This window comes from Alligator mississippiensis, chromosome 2, assembly GCF_030867095.1.
Source record: "Alligator mississippiensis isolate rAllMis1 chromosome 2, rAllMis1, whole genome shotgun sequence".
Classification (NCBI taxonomy): domain Eukaryota; kingdom Metazoa; phylum Chordata; order Crocodylia; family Alligatoridae; genus Alligator; species Alligator mississippiensis.
The window spans coordinates 26920408-26941117 of NC_081825.1; the positions used below are offsets into that span (position 1 = coordinate 26920408).

General features: G+C 40.5%; 1 protein-coding gene across 3 annotated transcripts in view; it reads left to right on the top strand.

The window, feature by feature from the left end:
* The window catches only part of JAKMIP1 (janus kinase and microtubule interacting protein 1), a 219638-nt gene that overhangs the window by 77869 nt on the left and 121059 nt on the right, over positions 1 to 20710 (top strand). For 2 of the 3 annotated variants that reach the window (XM_059721563.1, XM_059721566.1), the window contains exon 2: positions 14339 to 14532. The gene's annotated coding sequence lies outside the window, so the exon portion shown is untranslated. Of the gene's footprint in view, positions 1 to 14338; positions 14533 to 19945; positions 20184 to 20710 lie in introns of those variants that run through there. The other variant, XM_059721564.1, reaches the window with a different exon arrangement.

The window sequence follows — 20710 nt, forward strand, 5'->3', positions numbered from 1 at the left end:
AGGTGAAGCTGACTGTAGCAGTCAACTCTAGGAATAAGAAATGCATAGATGAGATGACTACAAGATTGCACCTATTTAATTCTTCCTACGTTGGGCAGATACATGAGCCAGCCTGAAGTTGGTGTCTGCATTTTCTTACTGCTTCATGTAATGGTTATGGGATGCTGTTTGGACAGAAATGTTTGTCCTTCATTTAGTCCTTTACTGTTAACATGCTCTAGAAATCTGTTGGGCAGTGAAGAACAAGGAGATGTGATTGTGGCCCATGCTAGTAAAGTGCAGAGGGGGGAACAGGATGTGCCATGCGATCTGTGTTGCAGATCTCCTTCAATTTACCTGCTATTTATCTGCATCTGCTGGGAGCAAAGGTCGAATGAGGAGCAGCAGCTTTCTGTGGTAGTAAGGAGAGTTGGGAATTTTCTGTAGGCACTTACACCATGCCAAAAGTCTGAAGCAGATTGTCATTGCAAGGGAACCTCTTTCTCTTCTTTATTGTAGTAGGGAATATAGAATGGCAACTCTGGAGCTGCTGTTACAGAAAGGCATGTATGAGCATTGCAAAACTATGCTATGATCTGTACATTTTCATAGAATTGCTTTTGGCAAAGAAGCTAATGATGGCATTTACTGCATCTCTCATGAAAAATGAGATATTTTGCAAGTTGTAAGCTTTTTTTTGTGAAGGCAAGCAAAACTCTCTCTCCCCTTTCTAATGAAGACGTTCTGGCAGATTCTGTGAAGGTCTTAAGGTAGCAATATTAATGGTCTTTGTTTGGTTTATCCTTTCTTTTAAACAATAGAAGACGTAAATAATTGGAGTTGAGTTTTGTCATGTCATAGATTTTTACTTGAAACTTTGGATTAGCCTTTGAAACCTGTGATCAAAGGCAGCCTCAGTTATTGAAATATTTGGTTAAAATGTTTGGACTGATGTAGTGGAAAACTTAAGCACGTGCTAAAGTCCCACTGATGTTATACAGGTGACTCCATTGAGGCATGCTTTACGTTAAGCATGTGCTTATGAGATTTGCTTATCTACTGTACAAAATCATTTTAGAAATGAATTGCTTGGTTTTTATTTTTGTTCCCTCCTTTCCCTCAAGTACCCAGCTTGCAGGCTCTGAAGAAATGGCTTCCTAAATCTGGTTGGGCATGGGTCTGTGTGTGGAGGTTGCTAACAAATGACCAAGAAAAAAAAAAAGAGGAAGGGTAATAAGCAGAAAGATTAGGCTGGCGGTATTAACCTTGTAATCTCACGATTTTTTTTTCTTTACCTTTTTTCTTCCCAGTTATTCTCTGTAGGTGAAATAGCATAAATCAGTTCCTAAAATGACTCTTATTGAATTAAGGCTTGGTGAAAAGGTGTCTTAAACACAAACAGCATCATGGATGTAGGAATGGGAATAGAAACAATTCCCAGTACTACTGCCAATTCTAATATCCAGGTGGAAAACTAGGTGGGCTAGATCTCCAAAGACCTACTTCAAAGAATGGCTTGCAGATTAAAGCAATCTAGAGCAGGGGTTTTCAACCTTTTTGAACAAGTGTACACATTTTTGATGGTGGTAGCCAGACACGGGGGGGGGGGGGAGGAGGGAGGGAGAGGGGGTTGCATGCGGCGGCAGCTGCCACCACCCACCAGCCTGCGTGGCTGCTGCCACTACCATGCCCCGCTTTCCCTTGGCCGGTTGCATTTGCGGCTCTGTGAGCTGCTGACAGGTTTTGTGCCCAGCCAATTGCATGCTGCCCATCAGTAGCCTGCGGAGCCACCCGCCAGGTGGCACCTGTGTGGCCCGCAGAGGGGTGTCACTGCCCTCGTCCCCCCAGCCCTGCTCCTGGGAGGTGGTGGTGGTTGCCACATGTGCGCCCTTTAGCTCCACATCCATCCACAAAGGGGCACTGCTACCTTTGCCCTCTCCCACCCTGCTCCATCCCCACCTGCCTGTGCATACCCTTTATCACCTTTCCAACTACCCGGTTGATAACCACTGATCTAGAGGCATTTATGTCTGCTTCCCTCATTGTTGAAAAAGTATTTTATCCAGGATCGAGGACCATGGCCTTGTTCAGCTCTTGGTCTGCAAAATGAAGTGGTAAGATAACAAAGGAAGAGTATCTAAAATGCTTTTTTAATTTATTTTTATTTCTCATGTGATGATAAGACAGCGTTAAGCCCTGAGAATAAAAATACCAGTGGTATGAGTAGGTTTGTTTATGACTTAATCTAAAAGGATGAGAAAACATGCTGATATGCTAAACAGCTCCTTCAGAGTTGATAATTTAGTAAAAATTGCTATTTTGTACTAGACAACCCCTATCAAATGGCTGATCAAATGGATTTTTATTTAGCAATTCAACTCAATCTCCAATGGAATATCTAATATGTACTGACATCTTTATTCATCTTGAAAACCAGCACATTAAGCTCTACATGCAACAGTGCAACACCTCACCACCACTTAAAAAAAAAAAAAAAAAGTGGGGGGAGAGGAGGCAGTGACGCTCTTTGGGGAAGCGTGTTGAAATGTGCTCATTATTTAAGCTTTCACCTACTTACTCATATTTGTAGAACACTTTATATTTTGAAAGTGTTCTGTAGGTTTTAAGTAGCATTACTTTTATTTTAAAAGGCTAAATGTTTTTGTATTCCTGTGCATGTTACATAGACTGAAGCTCTCTGTGGCTGACTTTCCTGTAATCTGTCTTCCCTGACTTTTAACCAGGATGAAGCACTATGTTGAAACATGTTTTAGGTTTGTTGGGTTTAATGGCATTCATCTTCAACTTTTCCTATTCTTCTTTAGTAGCCTATTTTAGCTGTTGTTTCCTGTGAGTGGATCAGGGACGAATTTTGTTTTTTTGAAGATTGAATGTTGGAAAGAAAACACAAACATTGAAGAATTTGTGGCACTAGGGCTAAATAGAGACAGTCAAAAAGCCTGAGGCTGATTCAATTCAATCTTTACAAGTTACTCTAACCTGCATAGATTGAACTGGTAAGCAAGTGAACAGACATTCACTTTTTTGATTCTGGAAATGCAGCCATATGCCTGCAGTGATCAAAAGGGGGCAGCAGGGTGCTAGAGCATGCCTCCTTGCTCAGCTGGAGCAGTTAAAAAACTGATTTAACCTAAATAAATTCAGTCTAATCCTACATCCATCCAGGTTTATCTTAAACTGGTTTTGGATACTTCAGAAGCAGTTTATGTACACTGAACTTCTGTTGTATTATGGATTTGAACCTGTTTCTGATTGCTTATACTGGTTTGTGTAATTTCTGTCCTTAGCCTAGCATACGAATGGCTGTTGCTGGTCTGTTTTGTACTGCCTCTGTACCATTCCTTTTTATTGAAGGCCATATATCTGTCACTTTTTTTACTGATTCTGACTAGTTCTTTATTGTGACAATAATCCCATTGAACCTGGCCCTAAAGCAAGCATCATATAATGTAGAAATCCAGACTGAGAAGATGCAAAGTATCTTGCAAGTAATATTTTATTGCTATGATATAAAGACAACATACATGAAAGTTGCAAAGCATTAGAACAGCAGAAATACCTTAAGGCACTTGCAAATGATGAGGCACTTTTGGACCCTTTTATGTTACAAGATTATGAAGTAATACATCAACATGGAAGCATAACAGGGAGTGGAGAACGACTATTATTGAAAGATATTGGCTACGTATGTTTTCATTATAAAGCATTTTTTTTTGTTCTAGCAGGCACTGCATAGGGCACATCTGTGTCCTAAGCACTCTGTATCCCCTGTTCCCCAAAGGGATTTCCTCATGTTAAGCATCTGTAGTACTAGTCCTTTCTTTGGGGGACTACCAGTGCCTTCTGTAGTGCAAGTTTTTTCATTTAAAACAAATACTTTGTTTCTAGATGTTAGCAGGATATACACTAATTCAGAGAGGACTTCCAAAATCTGCAGCAAGATTGCTTGGAGAGCAACGCTGCCATTATTACAGGGAAAGGAACTGCTTAGTGGTTTTATTGAGACTAGTAGCGGGCCACAAATCCAGAGCCCCCAACCAACATTATCCAGTTGTTTGAGCAGGGGACTGTTACCGCTTCAGTAAAAGATTCTGTTTGCCAGTAATGTGTGCGTGTGTGTGTGTGCTACTCTGCCTTTCTTAAATTGCTTTTGCAGATAATTGGGGTGACAAGCTGTTGTAAGCCAAACTTAAGTGGACTGAACTGTCCATGATCATCAGGGCTCCTGGTTTACTTTTGTTTAAAAAATGTGAATTCTCTGATAACACCCCCCCCCCCCCCAAAAAAAAAAATTCTCTGATTAAAAAACCTTAAATCCTCCATCTTTTCCCATGATTAAAACAAAACATTACTGTATATGTATCAGTTAAACACAATGCTTTATTGATATATTTACAATTTTGAAGCAATTTGGAAGATTACCAGTGCCTTTAATCAATAAAATAAATTCTAAATACCTGTATATTTTGGCATTTGGTTTTGGTTTTGTTTTTGCTTTTTATAATGGAAAATCAGAGCTCCCCCTGCCCCCTTTGCTTACCAGGACACGGATCCATTTGTGGTTGTTGTCCCCCCACCCGCTGCTTTGTGGCACTGAGCAGCCCTGAGATGCTGGTGGCCTGCCCATAGCGTTGCCCCTCACTCCCAAGCCACAGCCCCTTCCAACCCATCTGGTGCCCTGCACACTGGACCTATAGCCCCCTTGCTTTGCCAGTGTCCCTCAGTCCCAACCCACACTCCCCTATGCCCCTTGGCACCATGCTGTTGCTCCTTGGTCCCAACCCACACTCTGTCCTGCCCAGGTCAGAGTGCACCAGCTGTGGTGGCTCCAACTCATGTGTGTGGTGGTAGAACAATTCTGGCCCCAGTGCAGGCTGAAGGGAGGAGGAGGGGTGAACTGTGGCACCCTTGACCTGAGCTAGGGCTCTTGTGCCACGCCCAGGCAGCCTGGCCATGCCTCCCCTGGGCAGTGTCTCCTGGCTGCCCCATCCCTGCAAGCAGGGGCATCAGCCCTGGTGCCACCAGCCTGGCCACACAACTCCCTCCCCACCCCCCCATTCTCCTGCTGTAGGGGCTGCCATCTCCCTCCCCAGCCTCCCTGCCTTGCTGCAGCCCCAGTGCCCAGACACATTCCCCAGCACTGGCAGCCACCCACGCCCACCCCCCCCACTTGCATGCTCATGTTCCCCACAGTCCCCGGGACCTGGCAGCATGCAGCTGCTTCCCCCACCCTGCCTGATTGTATGCTGGCCACGTGTGTAAGAATGTGCACATGCCTTTTGTCATGATTTGGTTCTAGTTCTAGTTTCATCCTTTTCAAAAATATTCTTTAGCAGCAAAAAACTGGGCCCTAAGAAATGGGTACCGAGGTGGTTTGTCCTACTCCACTAAATGTTCTGTAAAAGGCTGACTTGAATAACAGGGTGCCTCCTGTTTCCAATCGCCTTTTCCCCATTCCCCTCATACCCAAGCAGCTCCTGGCAGCCTTCTAGCTTGCAAACTCATTCCAGGCCAGGGTTTGCCCGGGGAGTGGGGTGCTGGGGATCATTGCCTCTCTGGCTTTTGCACACCCTTTCTGTAACGACAACTTTTCATTTCCCAGTATCAGATTTAAAGTCTGCGCTGCACTTTTTTTTTTTAGTTGCGAGTGTGCCTCTTGCAGCATCTTGGACTGCTTTGAAATGTGGCAACAGGCACGTGTGCAATCATCTGGATGTGCCCATAGATGTTCAGCAAGCTGATGCCAATTATGTTGTTTTGCGAGACGGACAGAATCCTGCTACTTAGACTGAGATTGTAGGTTCTACTGTCTTTCAAATCGGAGTCTGTTTCTCTGGGGTAATTGAGTTTATACAAATCCCTTCCTCTGTATATCACTTAGGAGCGCTTCTTAATTAAAAGTCTGCAAAGATCAAGGGTTTTTGTTGTTGTTGTTGAAGCAAATATCAATAACTTCAACCAGAAGCTATTGTTCCTGCTCAAGCCTGCCTTCTATTTAAAACAGGTTTTCTTGTAGGGAAAGCATAAAGCCTAATTTGAAGGTACTGGCACCATGTGGTGAACAGGCCAGTTAAAATTTAATTACTTCTAAATAAGTTAGAATACGTTTATTTGAGCAGCTTTCCTTTTAGTAAAATGTTTTGGAACTGTTAATGCTACCATTTAGGCACTATCCTATATGCCAGTCCTCTGTATGCCATTGCTCTCTTTTGATTCCACTGGTTTGAAATCACACAGTGCCTGTGGCTTGGAGGTGTTTGACTTTCTTCTGGCTGGCTCTGCTTCTGCTTCTGCTATTTAGCATCTAAAATGCAAACATTTTTCAATCTCTTATTCTTATAAAAGAACTGCATTTGAGCCAACTACAGGAACTTTTCTACATGCTGCTTGCCTGTCTGAAATGCTATGCCCAGGTCTTTTTTGTGCCAGTTTTTAAATTGGGTCACAACCCACAGGCTTTTTAGTATTGCCCAAGGAATGGGAAAGATAACTTTGTTGTAAGAAAACATCAAAGAAGGGTCTTAAAACACAATTGTTGGTTATATAAGGCTCTTATGTTGGAAAACTGGAATATTTTGGGACAAAAAAATCTTTAACTGAATATTGAAAAATGATTATTGGCTATGCTGGTTATTACTTGACAAATACTAGACATTTAAAAGTATGTTTGGTTGTCCTTCCTGCTCTGTATCTGTTATCATTATATGTAGAATGCTCTTCCTCTTCTCCCCACCTCCAGTAGTTTAGTGTTGCTGACATCTTTTCTAGCACTTTGGCCTTTTGTCATGATTTGGTTCTAGTTATAGTTTTATCGTTTTCAAAAATATTCTTTAGCAACAAAGAACTGGGCCCTAAGAAAGGGGTACCAAGGTGGTTTGTCCTACTCCATTAAATGTTCTGTAAAAGGCTGACTTGAATAAATAAAGTGAAAAATGGTATCTCATAGGATCTAGTTCTTTAAATCGCTTGTTGTGAGTTTGCATTTGCCACCATTTACCCATGGAAGTAAGGTTGTTCCCATATCAGGAATATTTCCCTGTTCTAAGTGGACAATGAGTAAAGTTACCCATGAGGAAGAGTTTTCTATATTGTACCTGCTGGATGCAGTCTTAATGGGATGAATAACTAATGTCGGTTCTGTGTATAAAAGTTCCTCCAGTCTTTTGTGGTGTTAATCTGTCTCCTTTCACGAGTGCTTCAAGTCATTTCCTAGTTAAACCATGTATGTGGCTTATTTACCTTTGTGCAGAGAGCCAGGCTAGTCTGTCTTTGCTGGGCTAGTTCTTTGCATGCCATTTGACAGATGGTTGCCATCCATTTTGATGCTCTTCTGTGAACCTGTTTTCTTAAAAGGACTTTCTGTTTTATAATTGGATAAGATATCTGCTTTACAGTAGCTGAGTCAGTGGATTTGCATCAGTCAACCTCTAAAAGTGTTGGCACATCTTCTAGACAATCTGACTTTCTTTACTACAAGAAAGAATATTTAATTAGGACACACAGACACTATAAAAATCATGAACTCATTCAACCACACTTTGCTAATGGGAAGAGGAGAGGGGATTATTTTTCATGTAATAGAACTAAAGACTGTCTTTTGCCTTCATTGCTTCATTTTGCAGAGATGAATAACAAAAGTAAAATAGTTGTTCCTCATCATCAGAACATTATACTTTTTATACTCCATATTTGTACCTCAGTTCTTCTTAATATGTTGTATGTATGTATGCATGTATAAATAAGTTTTTGACACTGGAATCTACTCTCCTGTCATCTTAGTAGTATCTACTTGTCATAACTGATTAAGGAACCTTTCCTTCTTGTGTGCTAAACTCGAGATGGATTATTCCTGGTGTTTCTGAGCATCCTATTAAAACACTTTATATATAGTATTTTAAAATATATACTCATATTTATAACATAAAAATATATATTTATATATTAAAGCTCTAGTTGATGGAATTATATTCAGTCTCTGACTTAGTTACGAAATGAATATTCAAGTCCTTTCTCCTTTGGGGGAGGCAAGGGAGAGAAGAGGCAAAAGGGAAAGAGATTTTTTTTTTTTTTTTTTACTTTAATGTATTATACAAATCTTAAACACAAGTGGTGAAAGTGCAGAGGTGTGTGACTCTCCTAGGGGCCGAGCATGAAATACTTGCTAACAACAAAACAAAAATCATGTCACCAGAGATTAAAATCCCCTCCCCCCTGCCTTTTATATGGTTACACATGCAGGACCAGCTGTCCATTTTCTACCTCGAAGAGGGCTCCTTCAGTGGTCAAGCATGACACAAACTGGAGAGAGAGAGATTGTTTATAAAAGTTGCAAGACAGTTCTAGATATAAAAAACCTTTTCTATTTTGTTGGTTTCATCCTGATTGTTTCCTAGGTAATTCACGCAGCGGTAACTGCCTGTAGTATGATACTTTGTTTCTGCGTGTTCATGCCTGTGTCCTGTCATATGTACCTAATGTCTGCTACTGAAGTCATGAATGAGGCTCCATCTCGCTGTGTGACTTGTAGTGGCACAGAGTAGCTCTGCCTTAGATTATGTAAACTAAAATAGCACTAGTGCTGGATTCCATCTCAAAGCTTCACATTAACTCCAAATGCAGCATGGGATTAAATGTGCATATAGGACCTCAAACAGAGTTCACTGAAGCAAACGGGGATCCTGCCTTTTACTTCAGTAGGCTTGTGGATTATGCCCTTAACAAGTATAATGCGTAAGCTTTCCTTGTTTTATCTGTTAGTATTTTAAGTATAAGACCATGACACTTTCTCCCAATCAGTTATGGTGGTGCACAAATGTTCTCTGGTGGGTCAAAAGCTAAACAACTTTGTTGTAAAGAAGAAAAAAATTTTGGTCTATTTAGAAGGCATACACTAGTTAAGATGATTTACTTAATTTGTTTTAATTTCTTAAAGTATACCATGAAAAATGGTGAGTTTAAGAAACTAATGTCTTTCATTAAGTGTCAGGGCAAGTTATGCAAATAATCTTAAACTAGGATCCTACTGCAGTATAATATTTAAGATCATATCCAGTTTGGGATCACTTATGTAGTTGTGTTTCTCTGGATCAGAGCTTCAAATTAGAGATAAGAGTATGTAAAATCAAAGGAGATGCAAAATCATTGTCTGTTTCCTTCATAAGCCCCCTCTACACATTACAGGTAATAATTAATACACACAATTAATTGGTTAATTTTGCAAGTACCTTAAGACCTGTGCAAAGTAGCTAGTACATGATAAACAGCTCCAATCAGCTATACAATTAGACTTCAAACATATGCATTAACATTATAACTGGCTTCTATAAAGGTTTAACTTGCATGTGTGGCAGGGTCTCCTGTGCAGCTGGAGGGGTCCACTATGCCTAGCGTGAAACCCCCAAGCCCTGGGGATTGTAGCTGCTGTGATCACCAGGACTCAAGAGCGCATGAAATCCTTGGGCCGATATGTGCAGCTGGGATTGAGAGTCCTCACACCTGACATGTGGGATCAGGCTCCCCCTACAGCGGCAATAAAGTGTGATTGGATCTAATGCGTGATCCCACAGTCATGCCTCCTGCACGTAGGGCATGCCAGGAGGCACAATTGTGTGGATGATGCATTACATCCAATCATGCCTTTACCTGGACATATAGAGGGGGGCACAGTGGTAGACTTTTTAATAACCTATTGGCTTCAGAGTTAAACAGTAAAACACTTTGGAAGTCTAGAGATCTCAAAGGTTAGGTAATGGGATTTTAGGCCTTCTCATTTTTTAATTTACTGCTGGTCTATAGAGTTACTTCTGACTGACCAGTATTAAGCGATGTGGGATGTGTACTGTAGTTAGGATCTTTCTTTGTAAAAAACAAAAAAACAAAAAAACCCCAAAAAAACAAAAACAAAAAAACCACTGGGAAGACCATAAGTTACCTTCCCTCTTTCTATCTGGGACACCACAGAGGCATGATTATGTTAAATGCACACACTTTTCTAACACGGGGCTTCCCAACATATGGGCAGTTAAGAGTTGCATGTCCTGTGTACTGCAGACCCCCAGGCTGCACGGCCCTCCCAGGGTCCCTCTGTGTCACACATGCAACCTTCTATCCATTCCAGCCCTCTCCTGACTTCCTGGCTGTGTGCAATGCAACCACAGATAATTGAATCATATGAAGGTTTTCTTAAGTAAAAGACATTTCCTCACCCAATAGCAAGCAACATAATTCCTTTGTGCAGACATATACTAACTGAGAAGATAGTTCTATATTTACAGTTCTTGCTTTGGTTATTGGATGTTGAGATAAAAATAACGTTTTACGATGAAAAGCATGGGACCTCATTATTTTGTTTTATGAATGTGGAGTCAATAAAGTAATGATTAACAACAAAATGGTAATATGCTGTTTACATGCATATGACAAATTGTTCAGAAGAATATCCACAAAGAGAAGTCATGTTAACTTCTTTCACATTCTTACAAAATGATGTTACAATGGCTTAGTTGTTTATACGTTGTACTTTTTAAAGCCTGAATGGGAGTATTTAAATAATCCTATTTAGTGTATTTTTAAAATGTAATGTTCTTGTTAGAATGGCCTCTTAAAGATGAAACTACTCTTGGAAGTATCATTTTTAGTATATCATTATTATGAGATGATGGTTTATAAAATTGTCAGGCCATGAATACTGTAGCTGCAGCATTTGAGAAGGAAAAAAGCTAGCACAAACCTCTTGCATGTATTTTAAATACATTGAACTTGACCTCTGGTTAACAAGAGTTAAGAGCAAATTTGACAAGGTAACCTCTTCTGCCAACTAATTGTGTAAACAATCTCTATTTTTTGCCTAATATGTAACTTGCTTTGAAGGATTTAAAATTATGAAATATGGCCCAAAATTGTATAGAAGCGGGTCTGTCTTGTCCCATTGAAAATATTTGCATGTGTAAAGTTTAACCAGTTTGGTTAGTGGTTAGAACATTTTATAGTGTTGAACCTTAATTGCACTTTTCTAGTAAATCCAGCATTCATTATTTTTTGGATATTTCTTTGGAGAAAATTCAGTTCATATTTCAAGTGTCATATTTTAGGGTGTCTTTACAGTGATTCTGGGGGCTAGGGAGCACTTTAATTAAAGTGGCTCTAAGAGCCACTCTAATTTAAAGCTCCCACATCATCTTGAGTATCTAGCATCCCACACTTCAAAGTGGTGGCAGGGGCACTTTAGCTAAAGCTCATTGAAAGAGCTTTAGTTAAAATGTCCCTGCTGCCATTTTGAAATGTGGGAACACTGAATATACGAGACATGGAGGCTGCTGATGCATGCTAATTAGCATGCTCCAGGGGACTCAATTAATCAAGTTTGCTCTGTCATGCTGTCATTACAGTACATTAGAGCAGCATCCCCACATGTCTGCAGGCACCACTTGTTCCCTATTTTGTCAACTGAAAGCCCATTTCATAAAAAGTTTAATTTTATAGATAGTTGTGGACCTGTTTCCTAAATTGTTTCCTATTCTTTGGTTTTCAGGAATTGTTCTAATCCATACAGGATTACCCCCTGAATTCACTTATGAATCTTTCAGGGATGTAGTCCTTGTTGGTCTGAGCACAGAAGGCAGGCAAAATCTTTGGGTAGAGGCGATATCTATCAACATGGCTATGGAAGATATTGCATTTTGCCATTTGAAATGGAAACTTCACAATGTGAAGAAGACAAAAAAAAGCCAATTTCAACAACTAGGACTAATTTTTAATATTGATTTTTATGCTCTCCCCCACCTCCAACCTGGCTGACATCTGATACCTGCGGGTAAACAACTTGCTTTTGTTCCCTGCAATTCTCCTAAATTTGCATTCCTGGAGAACTGCTTTCTAAAACCTTCGGACCATCTTTCATATCTTTCACTACTTTTAATTTCCTTTTTTTGCCTGAGCGAGGACGCGTGTCCGAAAGCTTGCAAATTACAACTTTTTTGCAACTACTTAGTTGGTCTAATAAAAGATATTGCCTCTACACAAAGACTTTGCCTACCTTATTAATTTTTGAAATTCCTGTTATGTCTGCTAATTTCATGTTTTATCTTTGCATAGTTGAAAACAGAGTTTAGCCACGGTGAAAATAAGTGATTGTTCTGAACATCTAATATTTTTTGTACAGGCAACATTTTGATGAATGTTTGATATTTTTCAGTATTTTTAAGAAGTTTTTTAATTAATTTAATTTTTATATTAAATATCTCTGGATATGTATTTAACTTGTTCTCTGAGATTTGTTTTCTTCTGACACAGTTTACACTAATTCTGCAAGTATTCGCTGTTAACTGCATATCTACTACGCCTGTTGAAAGTAGCTAGTAGTTGCTTTGGATTTGGTTTCGGCCAATTCGGGGAACAGTGATTCGATTTAGTGATTCGAATCACTGTCCCAAATCGATTCAGCTGGATCTGATTCAGGCATTTGGCCGCTGCTGAATCAGCCAAATCTCCGAATCAAACAGGCCCTATCCCCCACCCAGCCCCAGCGTCCTGGCTCTTTAAAAAAAACAAAACAAACAAAAAAAAGCTCCGCACTCGCCAGATGCTGGGGGGGTGGGGGGAGAGCCCTGCACGGTGTGGGGGCTCTACCATGAGCCCCCAGAAGCCTCGATGGCTGCTGCAGCATCTGGTGAGTGCGAGCCTTTTTTTTGTTTGTTTGGTTTTTTTTTAAATAGCCACGGGGCTGGGAGCATCCAGTGAGTGTGGAGCTTTTTTTTCCGTTTAAGACCTGGGATGCTGGGGCTGGGTGGGGCAGCTACCTCCTGGCCCCAGGGGGACTGGGGGGTGGGCGGGGGTCAGGGGACACTCAGGGGAGGCTGGGGGAGCAGGCAGGGGATGGGACCTGGTGGAGGTCCCCCTATCATCCCCCTCCCCACCCCCTACTTACCAGCACAAAGTCTGGGTCCAGCTGCCTGCAGCAGCAAGCGAGGACTGCCTACTTCTCTGAATCTCTCCAAAGCTCTTTGAATCTTTTCCAAATTGATTAGGACCTTTTTATTTGTCTCTGGATTCAGAGATTCGCCCCCTGAATTGGGCTGAATCTCCTCTGAACCAAATCGGCACCTGAAGCTTTGCACAGCCCTAATATATATACCTTCTTTGTTGGCTTCTTGCTGTTGGTATGTAGGAACATTGTTGGAGACTATAATATAGCTGCTTGGCTGCTTAGAACCACTTAGAATTCAGACAGACCTACTCAGTCATGATATTTATCCTATGCAGCAAAGAAGTGTGCTTGCAGGTCTTCAAATCTTACATGGAGGTAGTTGGGATCTTGATTTGAAACCAGAACCCATGACCCTGGAATTGCTGGTTGATGTCTCATTTCAGAACAAAAGAAATCATTAAAGGCTTCAAGACTGGGATCTGTTCTTTTCCTTTCACTGCTTTTAATTCTGGTCAGGATGTCACTATAATCCTGTCTGTGTAACACAGCCAAGAAGGCTTGTGGCCTTTTAAATACACCAGCATAGCCTAGACCCTGAACACACAGCCAGGATTAAATCTGTATTACTCTTCAGGTGCATGCTGTCATAACAAAACAATTATGTGTATTTTGTCCTGTTCCCCAAGTGCTTTGTTCCCAACAGAATGGTCAGTAACTCATTGAATTATTGTACTATCTTACACAGTACTATAATTTCATAGCACAAGGAGGGTGAGTGGCAAGATCTAGATATTATGGAAAAGGAACATTTAAGTTGCATACTAGGATGAACTTCCTAGGTAGGAGTAGTTTTGCTACTGGAACAGATTACATAGAGAAGCCGAATTTTAAGTGCAGGTTTGACAAACAGTTATCCAAGATAGTTTAGACCAGCGGTTCTCAACCTCTGACCTGCAGGCTTAAGTCATCCATCCTGCAGGGCTCCCCACAAGTCTGGGAATTTGGGGGTGGGCGAGTGGTGGTAGTGGTAATCATCCTGGCTCTGGGACCAATTAATGCTGTCACTGCTCCCCCACTATCAAACTTCCACACCCATGGGGAATCCTGGGGGTTGGATGACAGGGTCCTGGCACACCAGATAATGCTGACGTGGGGTTGCTCTGCAGCCAGATTCTGTGGACTACCCTGTGAGCACACTGGTGTAGACAGGGGTAATCCTACCTACAGCAGGAGGTTGAACTAGATGACTTCCTGAGGTCCTTTTCAGCCCTTTTGTCTTTTATTATTATTCTGTTTAAGATGAGGCCTTTCTTGGCCACCTTTACAATCTTCGGGTAATAACAATATTATAATTCGTTGTATGGCAGATAAAGCTGGCTTGGATTAAGTCTGTATTCTCTTGTGTTTTGACAGATGATGTCACTAATAATCTTCAGGATTTCTTCTTTGTTGATGAGGAAGAAGATGAACCAAGAGGAGTAACACTGAAGATGGGAAAAGTCCTATAGTTAGATATCTAGTTGCTTGCTTACTGGTGTTGCACAGTCTCCATATCTTTGACCTAAATTAGGACACAACTGTGGTAGAAATTTGTGGACAAGAAAAAGGTATGGTGGCCTTGCTAACATATTGAATACAGAAAAAAATTGATGTGAAAAAATTAAATGTTTATGAAATTAGTCATTGGTGTCAATAATGTGCAGCTGGAGAGAGAAGGACCAGAGGGGGAAGGTGATGAGGGGGAAAATAATGCGTGAAACATGCAGTTAAGCAGAGATTGTTTCTCAGTCGTAACGTAATGTTTCCATTTGATTCTTTTAGTTATTTGTAATATAGATAAAAAAATTCCCCCTCTCTCTCTCTCTCTCTCTCTCTCTCCATTAATAGTGTTTCAGTCTATCATTCACTAGTGTCTTACTAGTTATCTAACTTGTTTTATAGATGTTTTTGGTAAACTCTTATTCTGTATTCACAACTCCTTTTCTCTGTAGAAAGAAGTGTTATAGCCCTTGTGCTAATGGTGTGAGTTGTGATTTTTTTTCTCTCTTGTATGCACACACATTCTTCCCAATATTTTCTTGTATTTAAATTTCATTGTGGAAAGTGTATCTCAGTCTACAAATTTACACAAATATGAAGAATAAATCCACACAACGCCTCTGTAGACAAGTAGCTTTTCCATGAATGTAAGGTAGCTCGTATGAGGCAGAGAAGTGACTTACCTGCCAGTGGGTAACTGGCAAATCAAAGACTTGGGAGTTCATGATTCTACAAGTCAAGCTGTGTTTTGACATTGTAATTTTACATAACCTATTAATGAAGCATAATTTAGGTTTAGGAACTGCAATCATCCTTATAATGGTCAGTTGCTTATAACTAAATAAACAGGTGCAAACTATATTATTTTTCAGCCTACCCTAGGAGCTCTCCATGTAAGAAGTTACGGAGGGTGCAGCTTTTTTATTTTTTAAGTTCTCTATTTTCTTCCCAGCATCAACTGTCATATCAGAAATCATCTCTTTATTTAAATGCTGACCTTTTCTAGGCATTGGGAGAGCTAAGAGCACGTGGGGTTTTTTTTACATCAAACAGAAGTGAGATAAGTTTAGGCCTTGTGGCTGATATGGTTTGCAAGATCTTAACTGATGGCTGTGGAGAAAAGGAAACAAAGCTGTTTTGTCCCAGAATAGAAACTGCAGCATTTCGAGTTACAGATTTATTCCACACTAGCTCAGTCTGAAATGTTTCCTCTTCAGCTGATTAAAGTATTTCCCACTGTGAGGAAATTTCAGGTTATTGTGAAAGTAAATAGACCAAATTTGGATTGGAGTGGATGTTGCTTTGGCTACTTCAGACAAAATTGAGATGGCGGCTAGACCACATCTGCTTTTGTCTGGACTAGTGATATTCTCTACAGATCTGGATATGTGGGGAAAACCTTTGCACAACACCTCATCTCTGGATCCATGTCCTTCTGACTGCTGAAACTAATAGTGATTTTATGAAGAGTGGAATGACAACTGGTGTGAAACAGAGAGGTGTCCAAGTTAATTTGTTACATGCAAACTGCTGCCAGCTTCTTTGGACAGTGATGATGATCCATGTGCGTACCAGCCATACCCTTTAGTCCGGGGTCTGGGTGGGGAACGGGTATAAGATCTGCTGTGACAGCTCAGTATCAGTAGACTGTTGCTCTAGGCAAGGAGATGCTCCACTCTGTGGATGCTTTGGGTTCTTATTTCTTTGTCCTGGTCAGTTAAAACAGTGTGTGTGTCAATCTTGATGGGAAAGTTCAGTGGCAATGGGTAACTGGTAATCAGTGTATGAAAAAATGTCCAGTAATAACTCTGGGTCAGATTTCTTTTTTTTTTTTTTAAAAGTGTATAAAGGTAGGCTCCAAATCCCATATATAGATGCCTAAATAATTTACATGACTTCAAAAGTGCTGAATACCTAGAACTTCTGTTAAATAGGATTTAGAAAACTAACTTTTAATTCCTGTTCACCCCCTCTCACCCCACCCCCACAAACTTGCCTTCTGTATTGTACCAAATGCTCATACGTTAAAGCCTGGAACACTTGCCACGACTTGGAAATGCATTGCCTTGATTCTGTTAACGTTTTGCATACAACATGAGAAAAAGCTCCTTCATGCACAGCACAGGATGTTACACCACACACTTGGTTTACATGCTTGCGTTCTGGTGGTAGCTTCACACTTGTCTGAGTTGACTATGACCTGAATTGGTTTCCCTTGATAAAACAAAAGAGTTTGAAGTGGTTTGGTGTAATTCCAATACTTGTTTGACAGATTTTTATGAACCATCAGTTTACCTTCATGCATATATTGTGATTAAGAGGTCAAACTGGATTTCTTAAGGTTGGTGATATACATTAAGCTTTTCTGGGAAATGGTGCGTGATGGTAGGGGTTTGCATGCTGGCTGGTCCCCTCTGCTTACACAGGAAAAAATAACAGTGGGTAGAGGAATATAAAGACAGCTGCTTCCCTCTGCACACTCTTTGCCTCTGGCCCCAAATCTGCAAGACTTAAGGATGTTGATATCACTTGAGACCAGGTAGACTGAGTGACTGTTACCATGCTTTCCTTTAGTTCAGCAGCAATGCCCTCAGAGAAGGAGGAACCACTCCTAGAAGCTGAATAAATGTCCATATTGCAACATCTCTTTTTCTCAGGAGAAGATTGCGTAGGCTAATATCAGCAAGTCTTACTAAGAAGCTGTTACCCAGGGGAAAGTGGAGTAGCATGAAGGGACAGTGCCTGTTTGAGTTCCAAGTCTATTCTTGGGGGATTGTGTAGGGTTGTACTTTGCTTCTGACACGTCTCCTAACTCCTTTCATCATGCTGACAACCTAATGAGCTGAAGTGGTTCTTCTCAGTGTCTTTTTTTTTTTTTTATCAAAGAGGTTGCAATACGACCCTAAGTATTGGAAGTATTATGGAACAGTGGCACTAAACCTTTTGGCCCCATGGGCCAGATGAGTGGCATGGGGTTAGTACGTGGGCTGGATTAGGCCCTGCATGCAAGGATCAAGCCCTGTGCCCTCTACCTGGCCTTGCACAGCTGTGGCTGGTCCCACATTCCTGGATCAGGCCCTGTGCAGCCTTGGCCATTTCTGAATGCTGGGATTGGGCCCTGCGCCATCCTGTGTGCTTGATGTAGCATGCTGGGACACACTATGTAGCCCACAGGGCTTGCCACTTGTCTGGAAATTTGGCAGCAGGGGAGTGGCAATTAATGAGGCCACTGCTCCCTCATCACCAAATCTTTGGACCCGTTGGGGACTGGATGACATGGCACCAGGGGATGAATGTGGTCCATGGGCCAGGGATTGATCACCTCTTTTATAGAAAATGCATGAGTTTATTGGGAGATTATTCATGCAAGTTTTCAATGAACAATGAAGGAGTAAAGTCAGAATTGTAAAGTACAGAACATGCCTTAGGACCCATCTGGGTCTTGTTTGATTATTTTTGTATTACACAAAAATAGAGTTAGTATATTAGTATCCTATATTTCAATGCTTGAGAGAATTTGATACACTTTTGTGATTAGAAACTCATATATGAGCTGAAAAATACATATGAAATTATTCAGTGTCCATTAGTATAACCAGCCTATTTTTTGCATACCGCACACCCCCAAATTAGACATGTGCCTTGGTTTGGAAGGCAGAATATAGAAAACAGTATTTTTCCAGAATTGTGGTCTAGACCAGCTTTTCTCATGGTTAGTCTATGCTCCAAAATGCCCTCTTTTCCTAGGACAACAAGCAGCAGGGGCAGAGTCCAGTGCTGACTCTTTCATAACTGCTAATGAATTGGCAGCTGTTTTTGGTTGCTCAGCCAAAAGCTGCTGCCAATTCATTAACAATTCTATAAAGGGTTAACATCACCTCACGCTGTCTGAATCTGTCCCTCTGAGCCTGGATCCTGCCTCTTGCTTCCTGGACCTCATATGCTCACATTGGGTCCTGCGCCATTCTGGTTCCGTGTGCCAAATCTAGCATACAGGGTCATACTATCTGGCCCCCAGGGCTCCCAATGAGTCTGGAAATATGGCAGCAGGCAAGCAGCAATTAGCATTGCCATTGCTTTCCTGCCACCAGTTTTTGGATCTGTGAAGAGCCCTGCAGGCCAGATGACATAAGTTTCACAGGCTGGTTCTGGACTATGGGCTAGGGTGTGAGCATCCTTGGTGTAAATGTTTTAAGGAACTAGAAAAGGTTACAAATAATTTCATATAAATTCATGGTTAAGAACAAAAAATTGTTGGTGCATATTTTTTTCTGTATCTGGCTAAATCTGTCTGATTATTGACTTTTAAAAGTGCATATATACTATTTCTGCTCTGCTATTTCTGCATATATACTATTTATACTATTTCTGTCAATTAATATCATTCACATATTGACTAGAAATTGAATTCAGCAATTTAAAATGTGCTATGTATGTGTAAAATATTTGAAAAAAATTATAACATTGCTTTCTTTTCTGACTGTTAATTATTATTTAATATTAGTAATATTTCCATGACTTTAATTGGGAGTCATCCATGATGTTTGAAAATGGGATTTGGACTTGAGTGCTTTTGAACATTTCACTCAGTCATCTCACTGGCCTTTCCCAATGAGCAGGGCCTAATTATGTGACTAATGGAACCTTAACTTAATCTCTTTTGCTAATGTTGATTTTCATACAATCGTACAAAAGTGGGGCTGGAGGGGACATCAGAAAGTCATGTACTTCAGCCCCCTGCTCAAGTCAGGATCTGTCAAGTCGGTCTAATCTGCTCTAAAAAATTACTTGGGTTAAATGCTTACTTACTGTAAAGTTGTGTTGTGGCTCAGGGATTTTGCTATAGAACATGGAGTTTTTTTCAAGCTCTAGCTGGACACGTTGATGATATTAGAAAGCAGAATCTGTGGGGGAACCGAGATGTATCATAAATCCACTGATGCATTCATCTACTCTGGGGTTCTGGATGTGGAGAGGAAGAGAACATCATGTCAGGCTGCCAGCATTTGCAATTTGGAAGGCAAGGCATGTTTTTCAGGTTGACTTTTTTTATTCTTATTTGTTCTTAAACTTTTGAAATGCTAGAACTTTCCAAAATTACCTTTCTCTTCTTCCATTTAAATTGGTCAAATTCAGTGCTAAATATTACTTTTGTATTAAAATACAGTTCAGTTATTACAAATTATTTTCCAGAGATCTGTATTATAGTCAGTCTTCTCTAAAATATGCACTCTTTCACCTATCAGGTGATTATGGATGCCATAATTATCAAAATATAGTAAAACGTTAGTGTCTGGATATCTTTCACTAACTTTGCAAATGTGGAGCTTTTCTTAAAAGGCAGTTGGATGGGATAGCACTGACCGTTTCAGTGTGCATTTTTCAGTTAGATAAGTATAGGGGCAGTAATGTTTTTGGTGAGATAAGGTATGCAGTATTTTTGTCACTTACTAAGCAACAATTTGCACGTGGGATGTTCATGTGTGCTATATTAAGAGAAAGGCAGAGGCGATTTTTTGGGGGTAAGTCTGATATTAGACCAACTGAAATAGTTGGAAAAATTCTCCTTTGCAAGGTTTTGGGTATATTAAAAAAACAAACAACTGTTTGGACATGAAAAGTTCTTCATGCTGCTGGCTCCGAGACTTCTAATCCAGTGCTGAAGAACAAATCATCAGCATGCTAGCAAGCTGCTTTTGCGTTTTATAGGGAAGGAAAGGTAGGAACTATTTTTATTACTTTAGTTTTTTGTGTTGTATCTGAAGCAAATAATGATTAAATGGGGAGCTGGATATTGAGAAGGTTGATTCCTCTTTGAGAGTCTGCTGCTTAATTCTGCTTTCATTCTAGATGATAAAACTGTTCCCAAATAGACAGTTGTTCAGAGCTCAAAATCTTTGCTAGTTATTGAATATTTGTTCTAAAGCCAACTGCTTAGAGTAAGGTTATCAAGGGTTGAAACACGTTTGTAGGTTTTATAGACAAAGAATCGTGTGTCTAGAACTATTAGAAAAATAATTTGAAGAAATCTGTTGCGTGCATATGATTCCATGAGAAACATGGGAATATAAAACAGGCTTAAAATATACAAAGAGAAGTATTTACCTGAAGAACAATTGCTTAGAGGATGGAGATAGGCCTTTTTCTGTGACTGTAGGGGATAGCACTAAGAGCAATGGCCTCAGGCTTCAGCAGGAGAAATTTAGGTTGGGGATTAGGAGGAATTTTCTGTCTATAAGAGTGGTC